This window comes from Brachypodium distachyon, chromosome 1 (genome assembly GCF_000005505.3).
Source record: "Brachypodium distachyon strain Bd21 chromosome 1, Brachypodium_distachyon_v3.0, whole genome shotgun sequence".
Lineage (NCBI taxonomy): Eukaryota > Viridiplantae > Streptophyta > Magnoliopsida > Poales > Poaceae > Brachypodium > Brachypodium distachyon.
The window spans coordinates 38,632,551-38,659,485 of NC_016131.3; the positions used below are offsets into that span (position 1 = coordinate 38,632,551).

General features: G+C 54.5%; 1 non-coding gene across 1 annotated transcript in view; it reads left to right on the forward strand.

Moving 5' to 3' along the window:
- The first annotated feature begins 394 nt into the window (after nucleotides 1-394).
- LOC100825878 overlaps nucleotides 395-26,935 on the forward strand; it is a 37,144-nt gene continuing 10,603 nt past the window's right edge. The window contains exons 1-3 of the transcript XR_002962500.1: nucleotides 395-453; nucleotides 16,745-16,902; nucleotides 26,343-26,749. This is a non-coding gene — a transcript (putative disease resistance RPP13-like protein 3). The remainder of the gene's footprint in view (nucleotides 454-16,744; nucleotides 16,903-26,342; nucleotides 26,750-26,935) is intronic.

The following is a 26,935-nucleotide window of genomic DNA, read 5'->3' on the forward strand; positions in this document are numbered from 1 at the left end:
CGCGGCGGCCTTAGCTGCAAGTTCGGGCGCCAAGCGCCCTTCCTCGGCCATGGTACACTTGTGCGCCAAAGCGTAGAGCTCATGCGTCGTCTGGATCTGGTGCGTGTTCAGCTTCTCACACATCTTGGGGTCACGGACGTTGATGGCGAAGGTGTTGATGATGGCGGCAGCCTCCGCCTCAGGAATGGAGTAGGAGAGACTGGAGAAGCGGTTGATGAAGCTCCGCAATGTCTCCCCTGGCTTCTGCACCACGGTGTGTAGCTCCGCCATGGTTCCCAGGCGTTTGTAGCCGCCCTGGAACGCACTGACAAAATGCTCGCGCAAGTCATCCCACGAGGAGATGGATCCTGCCGGCAAGTTGAGCAACCAAGTTCTCACCGATCCTTTCAGGACCATGGGGAACCAGTTGGCCCTAACCTTCTCGTTGGCACCCACGGCGTTCATGCCCAACGAGTAGGTTAGGAGGAAATCCTTAGGGTTCGTGGTCCCGCCGTACATCTCGAGTGTTGGCGGGGCTCGGAACTTGCGGGGCCACTCCACCTGCCGCAGTTCACGGGTGAGCGCGGGGCAACCGTCGTCTGCCCCCCGGAGCACTTAGCCTTGGCCTCCGGGGTTGGCGCGGTCACATGCAAGTTGGCGACGCCGCTCAAGGCGCTCGTGCAGATCCTCCTGTTGACGCGCGTTGAGCATCCCCCACATGTCCGCAAGCAGGATGGTTGATGACGAGTCGACGGAGTCGTCGCCAAGCTCCACGCCCGTGCGACGGCTACCGCCGGGCACCCCACACTCCGGCTGGGGGTTAGGGCCTGCACCAAGCCCTGCAACCGGGTCGGTGTCAGCCCTAGACTTGCCGCGCGATCCTCCTAACCGGCGGTTGGCTACAGCGAGGAGGGCAGCGAGCGACGACCCGGCTATGACTGGCCCCAGCACTAGGTTGCGGGGCTTGCCTCGGTCGGTCTCCAACGGAGCACGGCAGAGGCGGAGGAAGTATCACTTGTTACTGCTGCTGCTGTTGCTGCACCCGGGGAGGCTCAGGGTTCTCCTGATCCTGCGACGTGCGCTGCACGTCGTGTGACCGCGTGTTCGCCGCTGGGCACCACGCGGCTCGATCCAAGAGTCGCCAGCCCGCTTAGGAGGCATAGCGACGAGTACTGTCGTCGGAGAAGGCGAAGCTGATGTAGTTGAAGACGATGGCGCCGGCGGTCACCGGCGAGCTCTCCGCACGCGCCCCCTACCTGGCGCGCCAGATGTCGTAGCTCGGAGCTTAGACACCGGGGATGCTGGGTGCCCCCTTTTAGGTTCGACAGTGGGCGATGGGGATCACTCCGGCGATCGCCGGCGACGCCAATGACGAGCGTAGCAATGAACAAGCCAGTTTACCCAGGTTCGGGCCACACGGAGGTGTAAAACCCTACGTCCTGCTTCTGAGTATGTATTAGCCAATGAACAAGCGTTTACAGGTTGCCGGGGAGTCCTTGGGCGCTCTCTTCTTTTCTGCTAAATGGCTACTTACTACTTCTCGACTAAATTTCTAGGAATCGTAACCCAGCTAGCGTCCACCCCTTTGACCAGTGGCCTCGGTCCTCCTTTTATAGTCAAGGGGGATACCACAGGTGCCTCGGTCTGCATGGGGGACACGCTTTTGGACATGCGCCGAACAAAGACCCTAGACAGCTTGCCTTTGCTACGCTGGCATGCATGCACGGTACAAAACACTGTAGCTAGGGTGATATGCGCCCTAGGTTCAATGCGAGCTACTCATTCTAGGTTGACTAGACAGGAAACCACTTCCCTGTCGGAGCATTTAATGCTCGACTTGTGCCACACTTCAAGCTCCGACCAGCCCTGCACAGAAGGAGCCTGCCGGGCGGCCACGTGGCGTCGATACCCTGCCTGCACTGCGCACCGGCCCTGACGTAAGCGCCTACATCAGGAGACACCCTCCCCGGCAAGTGAGCTTCCTGGGGGGCGTCCTGATGGGGATCTTCACGCTGTCATCCGGCGTAACCCCCGCAGCCCAGCTAGTCCCGCTCCAGGGCAACCCCCTTCACAGGCTCCTGCCGGGCTAGTGGCTTCCCGGGCAGCTCGCACTGTGCTGCCCAAGGTGCCGTCCTTGCGGGGAGCAAGCGAAGCAACCCACGCGTTGAGCAACGGTGGCACCCCGGGTGCCACTGGTGCGACAGTAAAGGTAACCGACAATTTTGTGTTCAAGGATGCTGCTTTGGTTGAAAATTTGAAATACAACTTATTGTCTATTTCACAAATGATTGATGAGGATCTTGAAGTATCTTTCAAGAAAAGTGCTTGCAAAATTTCAGATGCTTCGGGTGATCTTGTTTTTGATATATCACGCTTTGGGAAAGTTTTTAAGGCTGATTTTCATGCTGCTTCAAATGCAAAATTTAGGTGTCTAGTTGCCAACACATCTACAGATTTATTATTTTGGCACCGTAGACTTGGGCATATTGGTTTTGATCATCTCACTACGTTAGTGGTATGAATGTCTTAAATGGTCTGCCTAAACTCAAGGGAGAAAAACATGTTGTATGCTCTCCTTGTAGACATGGTAAAATGTTTGCAGGTTCTCATGCATGCATTACTAGTGTCATGACTGAGGCTTCAGGACAGCTTCTACACCTTGGTACAGTTGGTCCATCAAGAGTACAATCTTTTGGTGGTAAGTGGTATGTTTTGGTGGTTGTTGATGATTATTCAAGATATTCTAGGGTTTATTTTATGGCATCTAAGAATGAGGCTTTTAGTCATTTTAAGAGTCTTGTGAATAGATTAAGTGTTGAGCACCCAGGATCTTTGAAAACTATCAGGAGTAATAATGCAACAGAATTTTAAGAATTGAACATCACTTTTCTTCACCTTATGTTCCACAACAAAATGGTGTAGTGGAGCGTAAGAATCGAGCTCTAGTTGAGATGGCCCGTACTATGCTTGATGAATTTTCTACTCCTAGAAAGTTTTGGGCTTGTCGCACCGGTGGCACCCGGGGTACCACCGCTGCGCGACGCGTGGCCCCCTCCCCCGGGTTCCCGGGAACGTCTCATCCCGGGGAGCGCCAGCGAGCTTCCCGGCAAGCTACCAGCCCGAAGTGGGCTAGCGGGGCTTCCAGGAATATTCCCGATTAGGCACCTCCCGGGAAGCTACTTCCCGGGAGGAGGTTCCCGGGCGCGCTGGGCCCGGGTGCTTCCCGGGCCGACTTGCGGGGGCTGGAGGCTCCCGGACGCGTGCCCCCGCCTCGGGTCGTGGGGCCCACTGGACAGCGCCACACGGGCGCGTGGCGGGCGCGGAACGCGCGGTCCCACCAAGGTAAGGAGTAAGGCACGCGGCTCAGTAAACGAGCCGACCGACGGGTAGTTACCCGTCGGGTCGAAGGAACAGTGGTTGTCCAATCCTACCCTAGGGTCTTAGGCCCCTAGCAGTGGAGGTGGCACCCATGCATGCCACCAACTCACCAGGGAGAGTTGCATGCCTCCCCGTTGGACACTTGTAGCCCATGCACCGTGGCAAATGTGGCATCCCCTTGTGTATAAAAGGAGGACCCATGCCAACGGTCTAGAAAAGGAGAGAAGGTTGACGGGTTAGTCAGTTGGTCAGTTAATTGGTTCGGACGAAGCTCGCTCGACAGATGCTTGATGGCTCCAGTAGGCAGCCAGCAGAGAGTGGTGAGGAGTGCCTAGCCACTGAGGGAAAGCCCGGGAGCTTGCCTGGCAACCTGTAAACATTTGATCCGTAATCAATATCAGCTCAGACAGGCAGGACGTAGGGTTTTACACCTCCGGATGGCCCGAACCTGGGTAAAAATCGTGCGTACGTCTGTTCTCGGACTAGCGCGTACCCCTAGCACTTTGCCTCGCCGGCCCAGTAGGGCCTCGTCAGCCGTGCCGGCGATCATCTGGTCTCCACCCTAGACGCCCCTACCGAACCTGAAAGGGGGACGTGGCTGCACGCCCCCGGTGTCGGAGCACCGAGCGACGACATCCGGCGTGCCAGGTAGGGGGCGCGGGAGTGATCGGCGCCGGAGATCGCCGGCAGCGGAAGTTCCCATCGGCATCGGCTTCACTCTTCTTCGTCGACGAGCCTTGTCACCATGCCCTCCAAGCGGGCTGGTGATTCACGCATAGACCCGCGTGAGGCCCCAGCGGCGCACACGCGATCGCACGACGTGCGACCCGAATCGGGAGCTCAAGAGAATCCCGAGCCCTCGCGGGTGCAGCAAACGCAGCTGCCTCCACCGCCTCCCCGACCGTCGACCGACAATCGGCCGACGGGACCGGCTGCCCCAAGCGCTGGGGGCAGTCGGGCGAGCACGCATGGCGTCGCCCGGGCCAGCCAACGGGTGGAGACGCGACCCGAGGATGCCCCGCGGCAGCGGCACCCGGAGCACGCCGCGTCCCGGGCGACCCCTGGAAGTTCGCACCCTGCACGCCCGGAGGCGTTTGGGGCCAGGGCGGGAAGCAGCCGTTCAGGAAACCGGTTGCCCCCCGTGCGAACCCCGGCTGAAGCCATTGTCGCCGCGCGCATCATGGTGTGGTACGAGCCGCAGCAGGGCATGCCGACGCACGAGACGTGGGGCGAGGAGTTGGAGGCGCTTCTCGCCCTGGCCGCCCAACAGCCGCAAGGCGAGGGCGCCCCGGTAGGCTCCCGCCACGGGCCGAACTCAGAGCGCGAAGGCGCGCCGCCCGCCTCACGACAGGGGGAGAACCCTCCCCCTCTTCAGCGGGGCCTGGTAGACGGGAGCCCGGAGGGGTCCTCGAATTCATCGCCCACCGTCCCAGGGGGCGATGCGCGTGGCATCTTGAATGCCCGACAACAGGAGGATCTGCGCCGGCGCTTGGAGCGCCGGCGCAGGCGCGAGGTGGAGCGCCGGCACCCACTGGAGCAAGAAGATGCTCCCCTGGGCCCAGAAGACGGCTGCACTGCGTTCGCGCGCGAGTTGTGGCGGGTGGTGTGGCCCCGTAAGTTCCGAGCGCCTGCGCTCGGTACGTACGATGGGACCGTTAACCCCAAGGATTTTCTCCTGACCTATACGCTGGGCATGCATGCCATCGACGCCGACGACAAGGTCAGGGCGAACTGGTTCCCGATGTTCCTGAGGGGATCAGCGCGAACTTGGTTGCTCAACCTGCCCGCCGGATCCGTCGCCACCTGGGCAGACTTGCGCGAGCAATTCGTGAGCGCGTTCCAGGGCGGCTATAAGCGCCCGGGAACCATGGCGGAGCTGCACACCATCGTGCAAAAACCGGGAGAGACGTTGCGGGCCTTCGTCAACCGCTTCTCCAATCTCTCCTATTCTATCCCGGAGGCGGAGGCGGCCGCCATCATAAACACCTTCGCCATCAACGTCCGCGATCCCAAGATGCGTGAGAAGCTGAGCACGCATCGGATCCGGACGACGCAGGACTTTTACGCCTTGGTGCACAAGTGCGCCATGGCCGAGGAGGGGCGCCTAGCGCCCGAGCTGGCAGCCCAGGCTGCCGCGAGCCCGGGCGAGGGCTCGCCGAAGAAGGGGTGCCGTAAGCGCAGCGGGAAGCAAGTCCTCGCTGCGGACTCGGGGGCTCCTGCCGCGAGGCCCACGAAGAAGGCCTCGCCGGGGGGAGAATCTGGCGGGAAGCAGGGTGACGCGTCCCGCTGTCCTATCCACAACAACTCCACCCACAATGCGCAGAGGTGCCGCGTCCTGCAAGGGATCAAGCAGCGGCGGGAGCAGCGCCACGAGGAGCGCCGTGCTACCGGCGCCTGCTTCAATTGTGGCGACATCGGGCATCTCTCCCGAGATTGCCCGAACGACCCCGAAGCGGGTCCGAGGCCGGCCGGCGGGGGTGCCGGCAGGGTCGAACCCCAAGGAGGGCGTAGCCAGCCCCTCGCTTTGCGGGAGCGCCCTCCTCGCGGGCGCGACAGGGTGCGCGCCGAGGAGCAACGCGAGTCCGACCATTCCGGCGGCGGCGAGCCGGGCTTCCAGGAGCCTCGTGGCGTCGCCTGTATCCATGGGGGATCTTATGCTCTCCCATCCCACGCCGCGGTGGAGCGCCTCACCCGCGACGTGTGCGCGCTGTTGCCGGATGCGGAGCCGCAACAGCCGCTGAGGTGGTCGCACGTGCCGATCACCTTCAGCGCCGACGACCACCCGGTGCGACAATTGGGTTTCGGAGTAATACCCTTCGTCGTCTCGCCGATCATTAGCAATATGACGGTGACCAAGGTCCTGGTGGACAACGGAGCGGGGCTTAACCTCCTGTCCGCCAGGCTGGTGGAAAAGCTCCAGCTGCCGATGGAGCAGCTGAAGCCCACCGAACCGTTCCGGGGGGTGAACCCCGGGATCGTGCGCCCGCTGGGACGCATCACGCTGCCGGTCACCTTCGGGTCCCGGGAAGCATTCAGGACCGAGCACATAGTGTTCGACGTGGCGCATACCCGTTGCCCTACAACGGGATCCTTGGCCGTCCGGCGCTGATCAAGTTTATGGCGGCTACGCATTGCACCTACGGCGTGATGAAGATCCCGTCCGTTTACGGAGTCCTCTCCATCGGGTGCGATCTCAAAGATGCTGCTTGGTGCGTTGGCGAGGTCGTCCGGGCCGCTGCTGCAGCTGACGCCGGCGACGAAGTTGTTGTCGACGACGACGCCCTGCCGGGTGACGCCCCGGCAACGAAGAAGGCCCGCGCCACCCCGCAAGGGCTAGCCGGAGGAGGTGCGGGCTCGAGTGCGCGTCCCTGCAAGGGGCGGGGGCTCCGGGAGGAGGCCGCCAAAGTGAAGAAGCTACCCCTCCAAGCCGGCGGCAAGGAGTGCACCGTTACCGTCGGTGCGAACCGGAGCGCCGAATAGGAAAGCGCCCTCGTCACCTTCCTCTGGGAAAATGCCGACGTGTTCGCCTGGGAACCGTCGGACCTTCCCGGGGTCCCCAGGGAGGTGATTGAGTATCGGCTCGCGGTGCGCCCGGACGCGCACCCTGTCAAGCAGAAGATCCGGCGGCAGGCACAAGAGCGGAAAGATTTCATCAAGCAAGAGGTGGGCAAGCTCAGGGCTGCCGGGGCGATCAGGGAAGTTTTGTACCCCACTTGGCTGGCTAACCCTGTAGTGGTGCCCAAAGCGGGGAATAAGCTTCGCATGTGCGTGGATTTTACCGATCTTAATCGTGCATGCCCCAAGGATCCCTTCCCTGTACCCCGTATGGACCAGATAGTTGATTCTACCGCTGGTTGTGACCTGTTGAGTTTTTTGGATGCTTTCTCCGGCTACCATCAAATCAAGATGGCGGTCGAGGATGAGGAAAAGACAGCGTTTATCACCCCGGTTGGCTGCTACTGCAATACATGCATGCCTTTCGGGTTGAAGAACGCGGGCTCCACATTCTAGCGCGCCCTGCGAGAATGTTTGGGGCCCCAGCTAGGCCGCAACGCGGAGGCCTACATGGATGACATCGTCATCAAATCGAAGCGTAGGGACTCCCTGATTGATGACCTGCGGGAGACATTTGACAACCTCCGCAAGATCAAGCTCAGGCTGAACCCGGATAAGTGCACCTTCGGCGTCAACTCCAGGCAGCTTCTGGGTTTTTTGGTTTCACACCGGGGGATACAGGCCAACCCGACCAAAATAGAAGCCATCGAGAAGATGGAGGCCACCCGCAAGGTGAAAGATGTCCAGCGCCTCAACGGTTGCGTTGCCGCGCTTGGACGCTTCATCTCCAGGCTGGGCGAGCGTGCCCTGCCTTTCTTCCGGATAATGAAGAAGAAGGGTCCAGTCGACTGGACTGTCGAGGCCGAGGCGGCGCTCCAGGAACTCAAGCGATACCTGAGGTCACCGCCCATCCTCGTCGCCCCCAAGCTGGGCGAGCCGCTGCTATTCTACCTAGCGGCGACTGACCAGGTGGTCAGCTCGGTGCTGGTTGCCGAGAGGGAGGAAGACGTCCCGGGGATTGGGGGCTGCGGGGCAAGGGGCTGAGCAACCTCCGGCAACCACCTCAAGCCCAGGGACCACCCTAGAGCCGGCAACCTCGGCGCCGCGGAAGCGGTTGGTGCAGCGACCGGTGTACTTCGTCAGTACGGTGTTGCGCGACGCGCGGACAAGATACCCGCAAGTACAGAAGCAATTTCTGGGGATTCTCCTTGCGTCCCGCAAGTTGCGCCACTACTTCCAAGCGCACCGCGTCACGGTGGTCTCCGGGTTCTGCCTCGGGAAGACCCTCACCAACCGTGAAGCCACCGGGAGAGTGGCCAAATGGAGGATGGAGCTGTCGGAGTTCGACCTCCACTTCGCCAACTCCAAAAGCATCAAGAGCACGGCCCTAGCGGACTTCGTCGCGGAGTGGACGTCCACGGGCGTAGAAGAAAGTGAGTTGGAGACCGGCCTTCCCGGCAAGCTGGACGAGGGCCACTGGGTCCTCTACTTCGACGGTGCGTTCAGTCCCCAGGGAGCGGGAGCCGGGGTCGTCATCGAGTCACCCACAGGGGACCAGCTGCGGTTCGCCGTCCAACTCGACTTCGCTAACTCCACCAACAACATGGCGGAGTACGAAGGCCTGCTTGCCGGGCTGCGGGCAGCGGTCGCCCTCGACATTAAGCTCCTGGTTGTTCGCGGTGATTCCCAGCTTGTGATCAACCAGGTGAACAAGGATTAGGATTACCCTCAAATGGCGCCGTACGTGGAAGAGGTCCGCAAGTTGGAACGGAAGTTCAAGGGTTTGCGCTTCGAACACGTCAAGCGGAAGGACAACTTCGCTGCTGATGAGCTGGCCAAAATGGCAGCAGAGCACCGGAAGCCTCCGGCGGGGGTGTTCTGTCAGAAGCAACTGGCTCCTTCAGTCACCCCCCAGACGGCTGCCGGGGACGCCCCTCCGGCAACCGAGAGAACCCCTGCAGCAGCGGGGGTCCATGCCACAGATATGGCGGCATGCATGGGCAGAGAAATTCCTCCCTGGGCGGAAGAGATCGCCCGCTATTTGAAATGGGAGGCTCTCTCGGAGGATGACGTCGCCGCGGAGCGCGTAGCGCGGCGAGCCAAGATGTACATCGTGATAGACGACAGCGTCTACCGCAGGCGTGCGAATGGTGTAAAACTCCTCTGCGTGCCGCAGGAGGAAGGGTGTGCATTGTTGGAGGACATACATCGAGGCACATGTTCACACCATGTGGCCTCCCGGGCTTTAGCCGGCAAGGCTTTCCGGCATGGTTTTTACTGGTCCATGGCCCTGGCCGACGCAGAGCGGCTGGTGAGGACATGCGAAGCGTGCCAGTTCCACTCGAAGAAGAGCAACCAACCAGCCCAGGCCCTACATGCCATCCCGTCCTCATGGCCATTCGCGGTCTGGGGACTAGACATCGTCGGCAAGCTACCAAGGGCGGTTGGCGGTTACGAATACTTGTTTGTGGCCATCGACAAATTCTCCAAATGGGTGGAGGTGGAACCAGTGCGCAAGGTGACCGCCCAGGCGGCCATCAAGCTCCTTAAGGGCATTGTGTGCCGGTTCGGGGTTCCCAACAGCATCATCACCGATAACGGCACGCAATTCACGAGCGTAGCGTTTCGCGCCTACTGCGAAGACATGGGCACTAAGTTGCGTTTCGCGTCCGTCGCTCACCCGAGGAGCAACGGACAGGCGGAGCGAGCCAACGCAGAGGTTCTGCGGGGGCTCAAGACGAGAACCTTTGACAAGCTCAAAGGCCACGGGAAGCACTGGATCGAAGAACTCCGGCCCGTGCTGTGGTCCGTCCGGACCACACCTAGTCGGGCAACGGCGAAACTCCTTTCGCCCTTGTCTACGGGGCAGAAGTGGTGCTGCCCCTCGAGCTCAAGTACGGATCTCCCCGAGTACGCGCGTACGGCGACGCCAGCCAACACGAGCAAAGGGTCGACGATCTAAACTTCATCGAAGAGCTTCGGTGCCGGGCTGCTGTGCGAGCCGCGCGCTAGCAGCAGGGACTCCGTCGTTATCACGACAGACGAGTCTGTCCCCGGGGGCTCGAGAACGGAGACCTTGTCCTGCGCCGGATACAAGGAACGAAGGCCGGGAACAAGTTGACTCCGAAATGGGAGGGCCCCTTCCGGGTAGTGCAGGTGACCAGGCCGAGGGCTATCCGCCTGGAAACCGAAGACAGCTTGCCGGTGCCCAATAGCTGGAATATTGAACACTTGCGCAAATTCTACCCGTGAAGCGGCGGAGCCCGACCCTCAGGTGATGCCTCCGATGCATACCTCTCGAACTAGTGTAACCGGGCAGCCCCCGTGTGTAAACCGCTAGTTAACTGTGAATAAAGATAGGTGTTTCACCCCTGAGCTTTGTTCTTGCCTTGTTCATTCGCTTGTTTTCCCCCTCTTGCCTCCTGCTTTAAATGCAGAAGCAGGAGAGATGAGATTTATCTGATTTACCTGTGTTACTTGTTTTCGTAAGTTTCGAAAAAAATTCAGCACCTCGGATCTAACCTGCAGGAAAGGGAGGAATCTTGTACACTGTGGTGCCCGTGAGCTGCCCACGGGACGCACCATACACTGGTGCCTTGTGGTGCGGGAGGACCGCAACACAAGGGGTTCACCGCACTCCGAGGCTTCTGGGTTGTCGGCTGGCCGCCACGTGTGCCGTGGTTACCCGGTAAGCATGGTGGCGGAAACGGCGCCGCGTTCGGGGAAAAGGCGCCACGGTGCTGCGCGGATCCGTCGCGTGCGGCGGCAAGCCCCCCCCGTGAGTATAAAAGGCGCGCCCCAACCACGGAATTGCTCAGAGGGAAGCCGGGCTCGGGGCCGTGAAAGCAGGTGGTGCGACGGAGGCGCGGAGGTGGTGCTTCCCGCCGGCGCCTAGCGCCGGCGGATGCGCCGCCATCGCGCCCCTGCCGCACGACCCCATCGAGCCCACCCCGAGGGGCGCCGCAGAGGCACGGGGGTAGTGCGTGCCATCGGCGTCTCGCGCCGACAGGTGCACTGCCGTTATGCCCCTGCTGCGCTTCCTCAAAGGGGCGGTTCCGGGGCGAGGGTCGCCGCAGAGGCACTGTGGTGGTGCGTCCCGTCCGCGTCCGGCGCCGACGGGGTGCATTGCCACAGTGCCCTTGTCGCCCCCCTCCGTAGGACACCTCCGCAAGGAGCAGGGTCGACAGCGGAGACTCTATGGTAGTGCGTGCCATTCGTGCTTTGTGCCGGCGGGTGCACTACCACAGAGACCCGGCCGCATTCCCTTTGAGAGAGTCTTTTTCGGGCGCGGGTCGTTGTGAGGACGCTGTGATGGCGCCGGTGCCGGCGCTCGTCGCTCGTTCCGGCCCATCACCGCATCCCTGCCGCGGCCCTCGAGCAGTTTAGCTCCCGGGTAACAGGGGTCATCGCATCCCTTGGGGTGAGTTCCCCAGAAAAACCAGGTTTCCCCAGTTGCGGGGGCTGTCGCTGGGAGGCTATAACTTCCTCGCCACCCGTGCCCGCTGTTCGGGGTGGGGCGCAGCTGGCGGCGAGGACGTTATAGCCGTCTTGCGGCTGCTCCCGGGGCGGAGTCCTCCTAAACCAGGGTTCCTCCCTGAAGGCCAGGGTCTGTCCCTGAAGGTGAGGGTTGCCGCATGGGCATGGTGGTAGCATCGTCGGCGGCGGTTGCCGCTGGCGGCGATCCTGCCCCCGCGCTCCTACTGCATCCCTCAGAAATCGTTTCCCTTGAACAGGTACCCCGGGAGGGTCCCTACCAAGGCGGTGCCCCGTCTGCACTCTACCGCAGAGCATCGCGGAACGTTGGACCAAACGGAAAGCTAAGTATCTGAACATGAACGCTGAATTCGCTAAGAGCTGAACGAAACTGAGCGCTGCCCCGCTGGGTGCGGCCCCGGATCCCGCGCGTAGCCGGAGTGTTAGAAGGGACGTTTGCGAGGGAAGTGCGCTCCCCGTGTGGCTCCCGGGTCCGTCCCGGGAGGACACGGCTTGGGGGGGCTACCCCGCAAGCGGAGTGACTCCCCGCTACCGCTTGGCCCCAGGTCGGCACTGCGGGTCCATCCCGGGTCCCTGGTCTGGTCAAGGGTGAGGCGTGCGCGAGTCCCCCCGCAACACAAGGCAAGACACGCACCGGCTATGGAAACTACCCCGCGAGGCGGCCTCGGGAGTAAAGGATAAAAATTGAGCAAATTAACAAGTTTGATTGACTAGGTGTCGAGTGGTTACATGGACTAACCAAAAGGTCATTGTCCAAACGGCGCTAAGCGCCATACTTGCAGGTAAAGCAAACAAGAAAGAGGTACAGGGGAAGCAACGAGTATAGCCAGGGGCCGCGGCAGCTAGCTGTCGTCGTCTTCGGCCGGGGGGTCGACGGGGGGTTCAGGCTCCGGCTTCATCTGCATCCGTTCGACGACCTCGTCGACGAACTCGCGCACTGCCTGGGTGTGCGTGGGCTCGTCCTCGCTGTCAGACCAAGCGTCCAGTAGGGACTCGAAGGGGAATTCTGGGTCCCGGAGATGAATCCGCGGGAGGATTGTCCCGGCAACCTCCCGGGCACAGTTGGCGACTTCGTTGGCGCCGTACTTGGCAATCCAGACGTCGAGCGCCCCGAGCTTCCCCAACAAGTCGGAGAAGAAGGGGATCAGCGTCGTGACGTCCGTGCCGTCCACCTCCGCAGCCTGCAGGTCGAACTGAACTTGGGCAGCAAGTCGTGCAGCGACCCGGCGATCTTCGCCAGCTTCTCCGTCTCGAGCTGCCGCTGCCCGATCAGCGTGCTGTGATGGAGTCAGGCGTCTTGCGCGGCCTTCTTGGCCTTGCTGACGCGGCCCTCCAGCTTCGCAAGCTCCAAGGCCTGGGCCGCGGTTGCCTCGCCGGCCTTGGCGAGCTCATCCCGGACGGCGGCCAACTCGTCCTCAAGCCCGGCCGCTTTGCCTTTAACCGAGTTGAGCTCGGCCTCATGCTGAGTCGCCGCTCTCGCCACGTCCTCAGCGGCCTTGACCCACACCTCCAGCAGGACGCGGAGGCCTTCGATCTCGCCACGGTAGTTGGCAATCAGCTTGCTCTTCTTGTCCAGCCGCGCCTGGGCCGTCGCGAGCACCTCGGCATGTTCCTTCCGGGAAGCTTCTAGGGTTGCCGCCATTGCGTCGAGCCTACCTTGGAGCTCCGTGCGCTAGACCTTCAGTTGCCGACAGAGCTCGGTCTTTGGGACTAACGGCTCCCGAGCAGCCTCCAGGGCTTGTCGGGCCAGCCGCGCCTCCTCTTCGGCGAGGCGCGTCTCCTCGCGCAGCCGGGAGAGTTCGCGCCGCTCTCTCTCGACGGCCTCCCGCACCTCGCCGAGTTGATTCTTGGCAGCGGTGTGGCGCTCCCTCACCTCGTTGTAGGAGGTGACGAAGTCGAACTGTTGGTCCCGGACGGCGTCCAGGAACCGGTGCCCCCGCTCGAAGACGCTCGGATCCCAGGTAAGAGGATTCCAAGCGACCCCGGCGAGGGTGCCGAGGTCCGTGCCGGGGAGAGCTCCCGAGGATGACGAAGCCCCAGCTGCTGAAGTGGAGCTGGGCGCGGGGTCGCCAACTTGCTCCCTGGGGTCCTGCCGTCCTTCCCCGATAACTTCCCCCGCGCCCAGGCTCCGAGACACCGGGGTTGGAGAGGGTTCCCTGCTTCCGGCGGGGGTCGTCCCCTGCTGGACAGCGGGTGAGCCCGAGCCGGCCACGTCCCTGGCTTCTGGCGCGTCGCTGGGTGCCGCCGCGGCGGCGGCAGTCCCCACTGTTGCCGCTGTGTCCGTCGCAGCGGGGGCGGACACGGGAGCCGTTTCCGACTCCACCTCCGCCCCCGTGGCCCCGACGACCGTGTCGGGGTCGACCACGACCGCGCCCGTTCCGGGTGCGGGCGCGCTTGTGCCTGCACCCGTGGAGAAGCATGAGGGTCGGCGATGGTTGGTGTTATCGAAGGCGAATAGGGGCGACCAGGGCGGTTACCTTGTGCGGCCGTCGGGCTTGCCGGTGCAGCCTCCGCTCCCTCGCCTGCGCCAGCAGGAGCGCCCAAGTGTCTTGCCGCGGGCGAGCTGCCGCTCACTGCAGGAAGAGAAGGCGTGTTTGTGATTTTGGCTAGCAGAAATTGCAATTGCAGGGAATCGACGAAGACATACCTGGTGCCAGCCCTGTCTCCGCTTGGGCTGGGTCGCCAAGGGGCGCGCCCGTGCCGACCCTGGCCCCCGAGGCAGCGGGGTCGGTGGCGCCGCCAGCGTCCGCGCGCGTCCTCTTGCTTGGCGAGCCGGTCGGGGAATCACTCCTCGCCCTCTTGCTGGCGCCCGCCGGCGAGGAGGACTTCGGAGGGTTGCGCCGGAGCGCGAAGCCCCGGAAGACCCCCCGGGCGGGCGGCGCCGTGGGCGCCCACGGTGTCGTCGTGACCTGGAGAGCTCCAGGTGTCGATGGCGATGCCGCCGCGCCGCCGGGCGCCAAGCTCGCGGAGGCCCCCGCTACCTGAGCGAAGGCCGTCGCCGGGGCGCCGAAGGCCCCCGCAGGTGCTGACGTTGCCGGGGTGCCGGCGAGCACCCCGGGGCCGGTTCCCGCCGCGGAGCCGGCGGCCGCCGGCAAAACAGGGGCTGCCGCCGAGGCACTCGCGGCCCCTGTTGCCGCGGATGCCATCGTGGTACCAGCGGGCACCCCAAGAGCGGCGGCCGCCGCCAGGTTGGGGGCCGCTGCCGGGGCAGATGTCGCTATTGAGGAAGTGGCTGCGGCCGCCGCGAACGCCCTCGACCTTCTCAGGATCAGGGGCGCGCTGTCGCTGCTTTCCTCGTCGTCGTCCTCCACGGCGACGACTTCCGAGGACGCAGCCACCTGGCCCGCCTCGTCGTCCAGCGACCGGAGGGAGGGCCAGCTGGGCTCGGACCCGCCTTTGCTCTCCTCGAGCACCTGCTTCCCACGGGGTGCTTGCGGGGGAGCGTGCGGGACGCGGGTGGGGGTGTCGTCCATCAGCCCCCACTCGTTGCAGGGCGGGAAGGCGCCGACGATGTCGCTGAGCGCCTTGACGCTGGCATGGAGAGCGGAGACCCCCGGCGGGAACTCTATCGACTGGAAGACCTCGCCGGAGATCCCCTTCACCCACGTCTTGAGGGACTCCAAGTCCATGCCGTCCGCCTGCAGGAGTGTCCTATCCCCGGAGCCCGTGTACATCCACGCGAGCCGGGAACGCAGCTGCAGCGGGGCTATGCGCTGAAGGACGAAGGTGCGCGCCACGTCGACATCTGTGAGCCCCGCTAGCCGCAACGCCTTGATCTTCCCCACGATGAGGAGGAGGTCGGCGTCGCGGTGGTACCTATCCTGCCAGCCAATCTGGGGCACCGGCAGCCCCGTCGGCGGCTGGATGAACTCCTGGGGGTCCTCCACTCGGACCCAGCACCAGTCGCCCCGCCATTCTTTTTCGATCTTCTTCCCCGACCGGACGATGAACTCCGACTTCATCTGGTCGCGGGCACGGAAAACCACCCCCGACGACATCGCCTTCGCATTGTCGATGCGCGGGTAAAAGTAATGCCGGAAGAGCCCCACCGACGGCATCACCCCCACAAACGCCTCGCAGAGGAACTGGAAGGTGGCGAGGAGGAAGAGCGAGGTGGGGTGGAGCTGCGCCACCCGCAGCTGATAGGACTCCACCAGCGAGCTTCCCGGCAAGCTACCAGCCCGAAGTGGGCTAGCGGGGCTTCCAGGAATATTCCCGATTAGGCACCTCCCGGGAAGCTGCTTCCCGGGAGGAGGTTCCCGGGCGCGCTGGGCCCGGGTGCTTCCCGGGCTGACTTGCGGGGGCTGGAGGCTCCCGGACGCGTGCCCCCGCCTCGGGTCATGGGGCCCACTGGACAGCGCCACACGGGCGCGTGGCGGGCGCGGAACGCGCGGTCCCACCAAGGCAAGGAGTAAGGCACGCGGCTCAGTAAACGAGTGGTTGTCCAATCCTACCCTAGGGTCTTAGGCCCCTAGCAGCGGAGGTGGCACCCATGCATGCCACCAACTCCCCGTTGGACACTTGTAGCCCATGCACCGTGGCACATGTGGCATCCCCTTGTGTATAAAAGGAGGACCCATGCCAACGGTCTAGAAAAGGAGAGAAGGTTGACGGGTTAGTCAGTTGGTCAGTTAATTGGTTCGGACGAAGCTCGCTCGATAGATGCTTGATGGCTCCAGTAGGCAGCCAGCAGAGAGTGGTGAGGAGTGCCTAGCCACTGAGGGAAAGCCCGAGAGCTTGCCTAGCAACCTGTAAACATTTGATCCGTAATCAATATCAGCTCAGACAGGCAGGACGTAGGGTTTTACACCTCCGGATGGCCCGAACCTAGGTAAAAATCGTGCGTACGTCTGTTCTCGGACTAGCGCGTACCCCTAGTACTTTGCCTCGCCGGCCTAGTAGGGCCTCGTCGGCCGTGCTGGCGATCATCTGGTCTCCACCCCAGACGCCCCTACCGAACCTGAAAGGGGGACGTGGCTGCACGCCCCCGGTGTCGGAGCACCGAGCGACGACAGGGCTGAAGCTATATCTACTGCTTGTTACATTTCAAATCGTGTGTTCTTGAGATCCAAAATTGGTAAAACGCCATATGAACTACGATTTGGACGTAAACCTGTTATATCTCACCTAAGAGTTTTTGGATGCAAATGCTTTGTTCTTAAATCTGGCAATCTAGATAAGTTTGAGTCTAGATCATATGATGGCATGTTTCTTGGATATCCTACTCATTCACGTGGTTACCGTGTTTATGTTTACGAGACTAACCGACTAATGGAAACCAGTGAAGTGACTTTTGATGAGGCTATTTCTAGCTCTAGTCCTCTTGTTTCTAATGCAGGAACATATGTTCAGGGGAGGGAATATTTTTAGATGATGAAGATGATGAGGAGGATGGCGTGCCCCCTGCTGTCCATGCACCATCTGTAGCTGTTCCTACACCTACTACTACTGCTGCTACAGTTGATCACCCTCAGGAGACTACCTCGACTACTCAAGGTAGGGTTGAGCAAGCTGCTGAGTCAAATATTTCAGCACCCCGACACATTCAAAAGAGGTACCCTCCTGAACAGATTATTGGAAGCATGACTAAGAGAGTCACAAGGTCAAGGTTTATCGATTCTAACTCTCACACTCATTCTGCATTTGTTGCTTCTTTTGAGCCCAAAGATATATCTCATGCATTTACTGATAAATCGTCGATCAATGCCATGCATGAGGAATTAGAAAATTTTGAGCGTAACAAAGTTTGGACTCTTGTTTCACCACCTCCAGGTCATACCCTTATTGGTACACGTTGGGTTTTTAAAAACAAACAAAGTGAGGACGGTGTTATTGTTCGCAACAAGGCTAGGTTAGTTGCTCAAGTTTTACTCAAATTGAGGATCTTGATTTTGATGAAACTTTTGCCCCTGTTGCTAGATTAGAAGCTATAAGAATTTTATTGGCATTTCTTGCATCTAAAGGTTTCAAGCTTTATCAAATGGATGTTAAAAGTGCTTTTCTCAATGGCTTCATTAATGAGGAGGTTTATGTTAAGCAACCACCAGGGTTTGAGAATTCAAATTTCCCAAACCATGTTTATAAACTCTCAAAGGTTTTGTACGGTTTAAAACAAGCCCCACGTGCATGGTATGATAGGTTAAAAAAGTTTTTACTTGAAAAGGGGTGTACCATGGGAAATGTTGATAAAATCTTATTTGTACTCAAGCATGGCAATGATCAACTTTTTGTACAAGTTTATGTTGATGATATTATCTCTGGGTGTGCCACTCATGCTTTGGTGTCAGAATTTTCAGAAACTATGAGCAGGGAATTTGAGATGAGCATGATGGGCGAACTTACTTACTTTTTGGGGCTGCATCAAGCAAACAAAGGAGGGCATCTTTGTACATCAAAGTAAGTATATGAAGGATCTGCTACGACGTTTTGGGAAGGAAAACTGCAAGCCTATTATGACACCAGTGGGATCTACGACGTCGCTTGATCTTGATGAGGATGGTGAACCTGTTGACCAAAAGATGTACAGGAGTATGATTGGTTCACCTTTTATCTTGCTGCCTCTAGACCGGATATACAATTTTCTGTATGCTTGTGTGCACGGTTTCAAGCTTCCCCACGTGCATCACATTTACAAGCTGTCAAGAGGATTTTCAGGTATCTACATGGCACCCAATCTTTTGGCATTTGGTTTTCTGCTTCCTCTAGTATTATATTGCGTGCATTTTCGGATGCTGATTTTGGAGGTTGTAGAATTGATAGAAAGAGTACATCTGGTACATGCTTATTTTTGGATGATTCTTTAGTACTTTGGTCTTCTAAGAAACAAAGTTCTGTAGCACAATCTACTGCTGAAAATGAATATGTAGCTGCCACTTGCTGTTGCTCACAGATTTTATGGATAATAGCTACAATGAAAGATTATGGGGTTACTTTAGAAAGTGCACCACTTTATTGTGATAACACTAGCGCTATATGTATTGCTAAAAACCCGGTGCAACATTCTAGAACTAAGCACATAGACATAAGATATCATTTTCTTAGAGATCATGTTGAAAAAGAAAATGTTGTGCTCAATTTTATAGATACCGGACGTCAATTGGCAAACATTTTTACTAAACCATTGGATTCTTCTCGGTCTGCTTTTCTTCGAGGTGAACTTGGAGTAATCAAACCATACGGAATGGTTTGAGGGGGAGTTTGTTCTTCTTGTACGATATGTAAAATATCTTTTCAGTTGCTTCTTTTTCGTTCTTTTATCTTTAATAAATAAAAAAAATCTGAAAAAGTAATGAGCATTGTATTCTATCCTAAAATGACATTTTTGCAACCATGTTTATGTTTTGAGGACATTGTCATTTTATATGTATGCTCGTATGAAGTAGTCTATCACATGACTTCTAACACGAATGAAACCTTGAACTAAATTTTGTCATGGTTAAATTTTGTTAGCTATTTTGGTCTTTGATACTTAATTACTAGCAATGATGAAAATATAATGGTATCAAGCTTCAAAATATACAAAAACACGTGGTCTCAAGCAATTTTTTTACTAAATAAGTATGCCGATGTCGCACTACATCTTCACGAGACTGCTTACCATTGCACTTTGGTATGAATTTGGAAGTTGCTGTGTTTATTGAAACTTTTGTCTTAAGCTTCTAATTGTTAATCATTGCACTTTGGACATAGGCTTGGCATGGTGTTTTAAATATAGGCTTGACAAGGTTGAACGGACTTGGCATATAAATTCAATGAAAATAAATATTATGCTTTTATAAAGTGCTATGTTTAATGTAATGTGCTGCAAGTTATTTTGTATTAAAGTATTGATGTAGTTGACAGAGGGAGACCATGTCTTGCAATAAATCGTAACAATACTTGTTTTTTAGTCATGTGTAGATTACATCATACTTATATACATATCGAGTACAACTACTTTTTACATGACTTGGATGCACAATTATCATGTTCATGATGTTTCATAATGCTCATTACAACAACAAAAAAATGAAATATGACAAAATAAACAAAAACAAAATCCCTTCTAGTTTAAAAAAACATTTTTTAAAGTGGGGACAAATTTTTGTCTGGTTTTGATGAAATTCATTGTCAAAGGGGGACAGATTTCAACACATATGCATAACATATTTTACCTTTATTGGTGTTTCTCCAACATTTTGATGTTTTTCGTTTTCTTTTCGAAACCTTGAAAATCTAATAATTAAGTGAATGTGTGTGCCAATCAATATTTAATGTCTAGTGTTGAGGAGATGTTGCCAATGTTTTCATCAAGGGGGAGATTGTGGAATCATATGTGATGTGTAACATTGGCAAGTGTTTTAAGTGAAACATTGATGTTGATACTTTGGATAATATAGATACTTATGTGATAACATGTATCATGTTTTGGACTTAGTGATTTGCTATTGGTGTGTTGATCCATTAGTTTCTTATGTGAAAAACATGGCGTGAGTTGTGTGAAACTTACCCTGAGTTAAGTCATGGACTTGTGCTCGTACTGGTTATTTGTGTGTTCTCTTTCAGGTGTTGCCAGAGCTAGAGGAACGTGGTCGATGACAGGATCGAGGGACGAAGCTTGGGAGAAACTGAGGTCGAGGATCAAGGTCATGCAGGACGTTGTGCGAAGGAACAATGAAAGTAAAGACTGCGATGATCCGGGAGGGCACCGGTTTGTCGTATGTTGTTTATACCGGAGATGTATGGTATTGGAGATATTCGACACGTGATGGTCGAGTTTTGAAAACATCACAAGAAGACTTGATGGCATGGAGTGGCATCGACGTGAAGACATGTAGGTCCAGCCGTGGCTGGATGAGAACTGTTTAAAGATTAAAGAGTAGTCATCAAGATGGCGTCTGATGGAAAGGTGGTCCATATCAAAGTTGTGCGTGTCGTCGAGACGAACAACTTTGCTTTTGCAGTTATCTCAATCCGAGGTCATATGTGGGCTCCACGGGCAGAATACTGACCGGCACAGAGGAGTTCGTGTTGGATTCGGAATCGGTTTAGGGTCGCGAATTTTCCCTTACAAATAGAGGGCGTAGTAGCTAGGGTTTTAGGAGGGACGTGAGGGAACTCAGAGCTTTAGATCAATTCTTGAAGAATTTTTTGATGCATGGTTGCATCTTTTGTAATCGATCGACATCGTTGCAATAAACATATTCGTTGGCGGTGTCATCTCTTTTCTTCTCGGATCCTTGTGGAATCTTCGTGCTAGATCTTTCTAACACTTTGGTGCAGCTTTCTCACAAGATCATAACACGTTGCTGCTGGTTTCTCACGAGATCAAGGGAAAATTGTGATTAATTCATCTTTCTAGTTATTCCTCGAAATTGGTTTAGATTAATCCTCCTAACTTTCTGTCAGCTGTTACTGTTTTGATCATATCTTTTGATTGGTACGTTTGATTGAGGTTATTCTTGTTGTGCTGGTTAGAAAATTTCAATACCTTAATGTTGCATACTCATATGTATTTTTTGGTTCAACCAATCAAAAGTTACGGCTGTTTTACTATCACGGACAGAAAGGTGATTTAGGGTTTGAACTTTTGGGAAAAGTTTTAATTTGCTTCCGCGCAATCATTCAACCCCCCCCCCCCCTCTGATTGCCTATCTCGATCTCACATTCCTGGGTTAATCCTTCTTGTGAGGCTAACCTGGTGGGGTTTCGTCAGTCGCGACCCGCGCGTCCCGTATCAGTGGGACCCCGTGGGCCACTGGTACGACACTAGAATTTGAGGTATCGAAATAAATCCCTCCACAACACAGAAGTCATTGCAACATAAGCATTTGTGTACTTGGCAAAAGAAATGCATACTTCTACCATAAAAATAAATAAAAACATTGTTTGTAACATAAAAATAATTCAATCCACTTGCACTTCTTCTCCGGTGTTGTCCACGACGGGTGCATGGCTCCGGCAATGCCCAACTACGATTCAAATTTCTAGATTCCTCCTGATCCCTACTCGCCTAGCTTCCTTGCTGTCATCAACAATGGCACAGCCGCCGACATTATTGAGTCAGCCTCGCCCCGACCCAGGAACAACACGATGCAGCCGCTTCCCAGCATCGGTGTTGCCGGGTCGTCCAACCCATCACTGTCGAAGTCCCAATTGATCTTCAAGAAGCATGGCAAGTGGCCGTCGTTTGTTGATGCATTGTCATCATCACTGGCAGACGTGGACACTGTTGTGCTCAGGCTCTAGTGGATTGGACGGCGACTCGATTGCGGCGCGGCGATGGGGCAAGGTGCTGCTGCGCCATTGCAGCAGGGTTGCACGGAGAAGACCTGACGGACGAGGGATAGATCCAGGAGGGGATGGCTATGGTCCCAACGGAGTGGACAAAAAACCATCAACGAAGTGGACAAGGAATCATTTTAATAAAAGACTAAACTACACGGTAGGTCCTAATTATTTCGCAAAGGTGTCAAGTTAGTCCTAAAACTATCAAAATGCACGTTTGCGTGCGTGTGATGTGTCGACTTGATGAGCCCACTTGTCAGATAACCCTTCGGTGCGAAATATTTCAGAAACCACCCTCGCTTCTCTCCTTTCCAACCCGCGGCCCCTCCCTCTCTCTGCCCTATTCCCTCGTCTGAACCTTAGCCGCTGCCGGCGATTTGGTTTTTCCCATGATCTCATCGGTGATGAAGGCAGAGAGGAAGAATGGAGTGGCGGTGGTTGGAGAAGGGAGCAAATAGAGGGAAAGGAGAAGCAAAAAAGTCGACCTGCAAAGGGGTAAGCCAACCCCTAGGAATTTGCATTAAGAAAAAGACCTTCTCACGCAGCTCAAAAAACTCCCGAACCCCTGCACCACAACGGCACCGAAGCCCGTGTGAGAGTGGACAGGCCTTAGAGGTCTGTGCTTAAGGCGTGGGCCAGACGAGAGGATTCTTTAATCCAACCTGAAATTCGCTCCCATAGGGAGTCGAACTCAGGACCTGTGGAGTGCTACTAGAGTTGTTCATTCACCATTACACCAAGGGCTCGTCCGCGAAAAGGACAAGCTAGAGGTTTTCTGAAATATTTCCCATCGAAGGGTTATCCGATAGGTGCGCCAATCCATGTGCACCCAGGCACCATTAGAAATTTGGATGAACAACTTATGAAATTATTAGGACCTGAACATGTATTTTAAAAGTTTTAGAACTGACTTGGACACATTTGCAAAAGAATTATGACTTATAGTTTATTTTTTACTCTTAAGAAAAGCTCTAATTTAGAAGAAAAAAAAACTTCGGTCGCAGCTCGCGTCCTTTTGATATGGACATGCTAACCATGGATACGACCATTAGAACCCTAATTGTTCGTGTATCTAATAACAATTATAATCAGGTGAATTCAATTACAAAATGTTTTCAATATGTTACTTGCAAAGAGGCGAAGCTACTATCTTGTGTAATCTTATTATGTAGGCATCTTATTGAACTTTACAAGTCCAAAGTGAAGATGAAATGTGATAGCCTGCAAAGGGAGATTCAAAGTGAAGCCTATCAAGTCTACTTTCCAACAAATCAAATGGCACATGATTCGGAGCTTGCTAGAGAAAGATATCACGAATTAAAGTTGAATCCGATTCGGGTCCGAACTGTCAGGAGACCTGAATTTGTTTTAATCACCCAGGCCGCATACGGAGTCCAAATCAAGCAAACAAGTACTTTTTGGAAAGGTAATTACAAGACCTTTCCAACGGATCAGGCCCCATCAAGAGATTCGACTCGTGCTGACCGCGGCGGACAAAACAAGCGAACGGATCTGATTTTCTGTTTCCTAAAGAGTTGTAGTTTGTTAGGAAAGTTAGAGATAGAGTTGGATTTCGGCCTCCTTACTCAAGGTGGACGAAAACATCTCTCCCTCCTCCTTTATATACCCCGTGAGCCTCTCTAAGAAGCCTTAGGTTTTGATTAGATAAAGTTTAGCCATCTTTACTACTTTCGTGTAATCGCGTGTGTCGGTTAGACCACCTGTTTTACCGTCGTCAAGACTCCAACTTATCGTCTCGTTGAGACATTGGTTTGATATAGTATATTCGCAATTTCAGATTGCATCCGCTATTTATTTTGTTCTTGCTTGTTCTTCGATTGCTTGCAGGAACAAAGACCTTCGTGGTCAGGTTGATCGTGCCCCCGCGTGATCAATAACCCTCTGGAGTTGGTGTATCGATTGCAAAGGCGCTGCCTCCTAGGCCGTAGTCAGATCGTCAACGTCACCTCCTACCCCAATCGAGAGTTACCAATCTCATCGAAAGATCGGGCCACCCCGCCCCGCATCACGTGGTATCAGAGCATAAGGTTGCTCGGTGAGATTTTACCAGTTTATCCGTAGTTTAGATCTGTTTTTACCTATCGTCCAGAAAAAGCCAAACAAAAATTAGAATTAGTTACATTGTCATAGAACCAATCTGAGCCTTGCAATTTTCACATTAGTATTGCATTGTTGAATCTTTGCTGCATTAATCGTGTCGAGTTGCTGGATTAGATTGGATCGTTTTTCAGATTTTTTTCTACTCGATCGAACTTGCTTTTGGTTTTCTTGTTCTCCGTGTGACGCAGGTTTCCTTCATCAATCTTACGCCGCCAAACTCCCTGCCACACCACCGCCACGCCATAATCTTCTGCTACCACCATATCTTTCATCGAGTCCCTCGTCGAGTCCTACACGGAGTCCCTCTTCGAGTCCTACACTGAGTCCCTCATCGAGTCCTACACCAAGTCCCTCGTCGAGTCCTACACCGAGTCCCTCTTTGAGTCCTACATCGAGTCGGCAAGTTATAGTTTTCAGCCGTGAATCCGAGTTCGAGTCCAATCGGGAGAGAGCTGGGAAAGAGTTTCCGAAAGAGGAAAGATATAAAAAAAAAATCTTGGAGATCAAGTTGTTTGGAAAGTTGTGATACGGAAAAAAATAAGGAGAGAAAAAAAAACAGAAAAAAAAGAGAAGGAGTTCGAGTAAGTTTCAGACCCGAGTCCGAGTATAATTTTAGTTTCGGGTGGGTTTGACCCGTGTTCAGTAAAACGGGCGTATCTTTTGCGTACCAACTCGGATTTGGACATTCTTGGACTTTTTGGAAAACTCACGACGAGGCGCATCAGGAAATATCCAAGGATTTGCCCTGCACTCTGACCCTCAAATTCGGTTTGTAAGGTGGACTTTCAGAGCTTCCAAGTTTCTGCATCCGTTTTCCGGCATCGCTGCAGCCCGGTATTTTTCAGTTTTCTCCACCGTCCGACATCCGTTTTGAGTGATCTTGCCCTTGCTAGAAAGCTTGTGTCGATACGCTTCTAACCCATATTTTTCCATATTTTTCTGAAATTTCCTTACTGCAGCCTTTGCTGTTCTTCGATAGACCGACATACAATTTTCCGATCCTTCTTTTGCGTGAGTTTCTGGGGTTAAAAAAGAAAGAAAAAAAAAGGAAGAAGAAAATAATAAGAAGCAAAACAGAAAGCCACAAAAATAATAAATAAATAAATAAACTCCCAGGAATTTACTTGTTGTGCCATGTTTTGATCTATCTATTCCTACCTTCTTCAGTATCTAGGCTTAGATTATTTCTGTAATTCGTTCTTATCGACTCCAGCAGTTAGGACTAGCATTATTGAGCATATTTCAACTTTGCATTGCTGATTTGATTATTTGCTATTCTTTGCTACTCACAAAAGCCTCCAAGCTCCACAGATTCTACACCTAGGTTGGTTTGTTACCGAGGCATCGATACATTTAATCTTCGGAGGGCTTGGTCACGCCGCTGCCCATCACCTTCCTGTTTTGCATGGTAAGAACTTGTAAGAACTTGATTTTTAGCTTGAGAGTTGAGCGACTTGTAGCCACATCGTACTAGTTGATAGGAACATATTCCTGTGTTTTGTTTCTTGTCTTATACTAACCATGACAGGACTTACACGAAGGATGGAAAATAGGCCTATGCTATCAAGTGACCGACATGAGCGTTTTTCACCACATCCATCCTCCTCGTCTCTTGTTGACATTGGCAAGGCAAAGGTATATCGCAATCCTTGTAATGTCAATAATTGTTTTGGACCTTTCTTTGATGGAAATAATGATGTTGAAACTTATATTGATTGAGAAATAGCTCTAATTGAGTAATTCACATGCTTCCATGTACTAGATAGTCGTAAGGTTCAAATTGCTAGTAGTAAATTTACTTTTGCTGCTTTATCTTGGTGGAGTGAGATAGCTAGAGAAAACAAAATACCTCACACTTGGATTGATATGAAAAAAATAATGAGAGAAAAATATGTTCCTTTGAATTATGCTCTTAACTTACGTTCAAAATTACGATGTTTGACACAAGATGATAAAACTGTTGATGATTACTACAATGAGTTCCAAATTTTAACCTTGCGGGCTGGTTTAGATGAAACCGAACCAAGAAAAATGGATAGATTTTATTGTGGGCTTAACTTTGATATTTCTTACATAATTGAATACGGAAAATACGACTCTGTATTGTGTTTGCTTAATCTTGCTTGGAAAGCGGAGAGGAAATTGGAGAGAAGGTGTACTAGAAACGTGTTGAGCCTACAAGGTAATGATAAAGATGATTGTGTTCCTGAACTAAATATGAAAATAAATGAGATACATGTTGAATTTTCTGCACCACGTGAAACTGTTGATTTACATGCTGATTCAAGTGCACCTACTGCTGAAATTAATTCTTCTAATGATTTGAGTGCACAAATTAATTTTGATACTGATGAGAACGAATCATGTGAGGAAATAACTAATGTTTTGGGAGAAACAAGTGAGATAGATAAATTTGATTTAAGTTGTGTCGAGTTGATTAGACATGAAGTGATCGATAACAATCCAACTATTAATTCTTTGTGTTATATTACACTTCATACACGTATGTATTTGTCCCCACATCACCTTTCCTGCTCCTAAAACCTGAGTACTCCGCTTCCTAGCACTGGCAGCGACAACCACGCCACCAACCAAACTTAACTGCGCATTCGCAATCTTGGCGGACGCGGGTGTGACGGGGGTGGCGGCGAAGCTGGGCGAGCTAGCGGCAGCGGAGGCGACGGCAATGCTCCGGGTGCACGCCGAGATCCGATCCCTACGCCGGAAGCTGGCCTATCTGCAGGCTCTAGTCCGCGGGGCCGACCGCGTTCGCCGCGGCCGCGCCAACGAGCTGCTGCTGCTGTGGCTGCGCGAGACACGGGAGGTGGCCTTCGAGGTCGAGGACGCCGTCGACGAGTTCCACCTCCGCGTCGAGACCTTCCACCTCAGTGCCAAGGGCCGCCGCGGCTGGTGGCACCGCGTGGCCTTCAACCTAGTCCAAGGACTCGCCACTCAGGTATGGAATTCTTCTACTGAGTAATAAGATTCGACGGCTGTCAATTGCTAGCACGGAATTGTGGATCTCATAGAATGCATGTACATTACATCCAACAGGCCCCGCCTGGATCCCTAAGACTTCCCCTCATTTCTGCGGAATTGAAATGGTTCCTGTTAGGCTGTTACTTGTTAGCAACATTTCTGC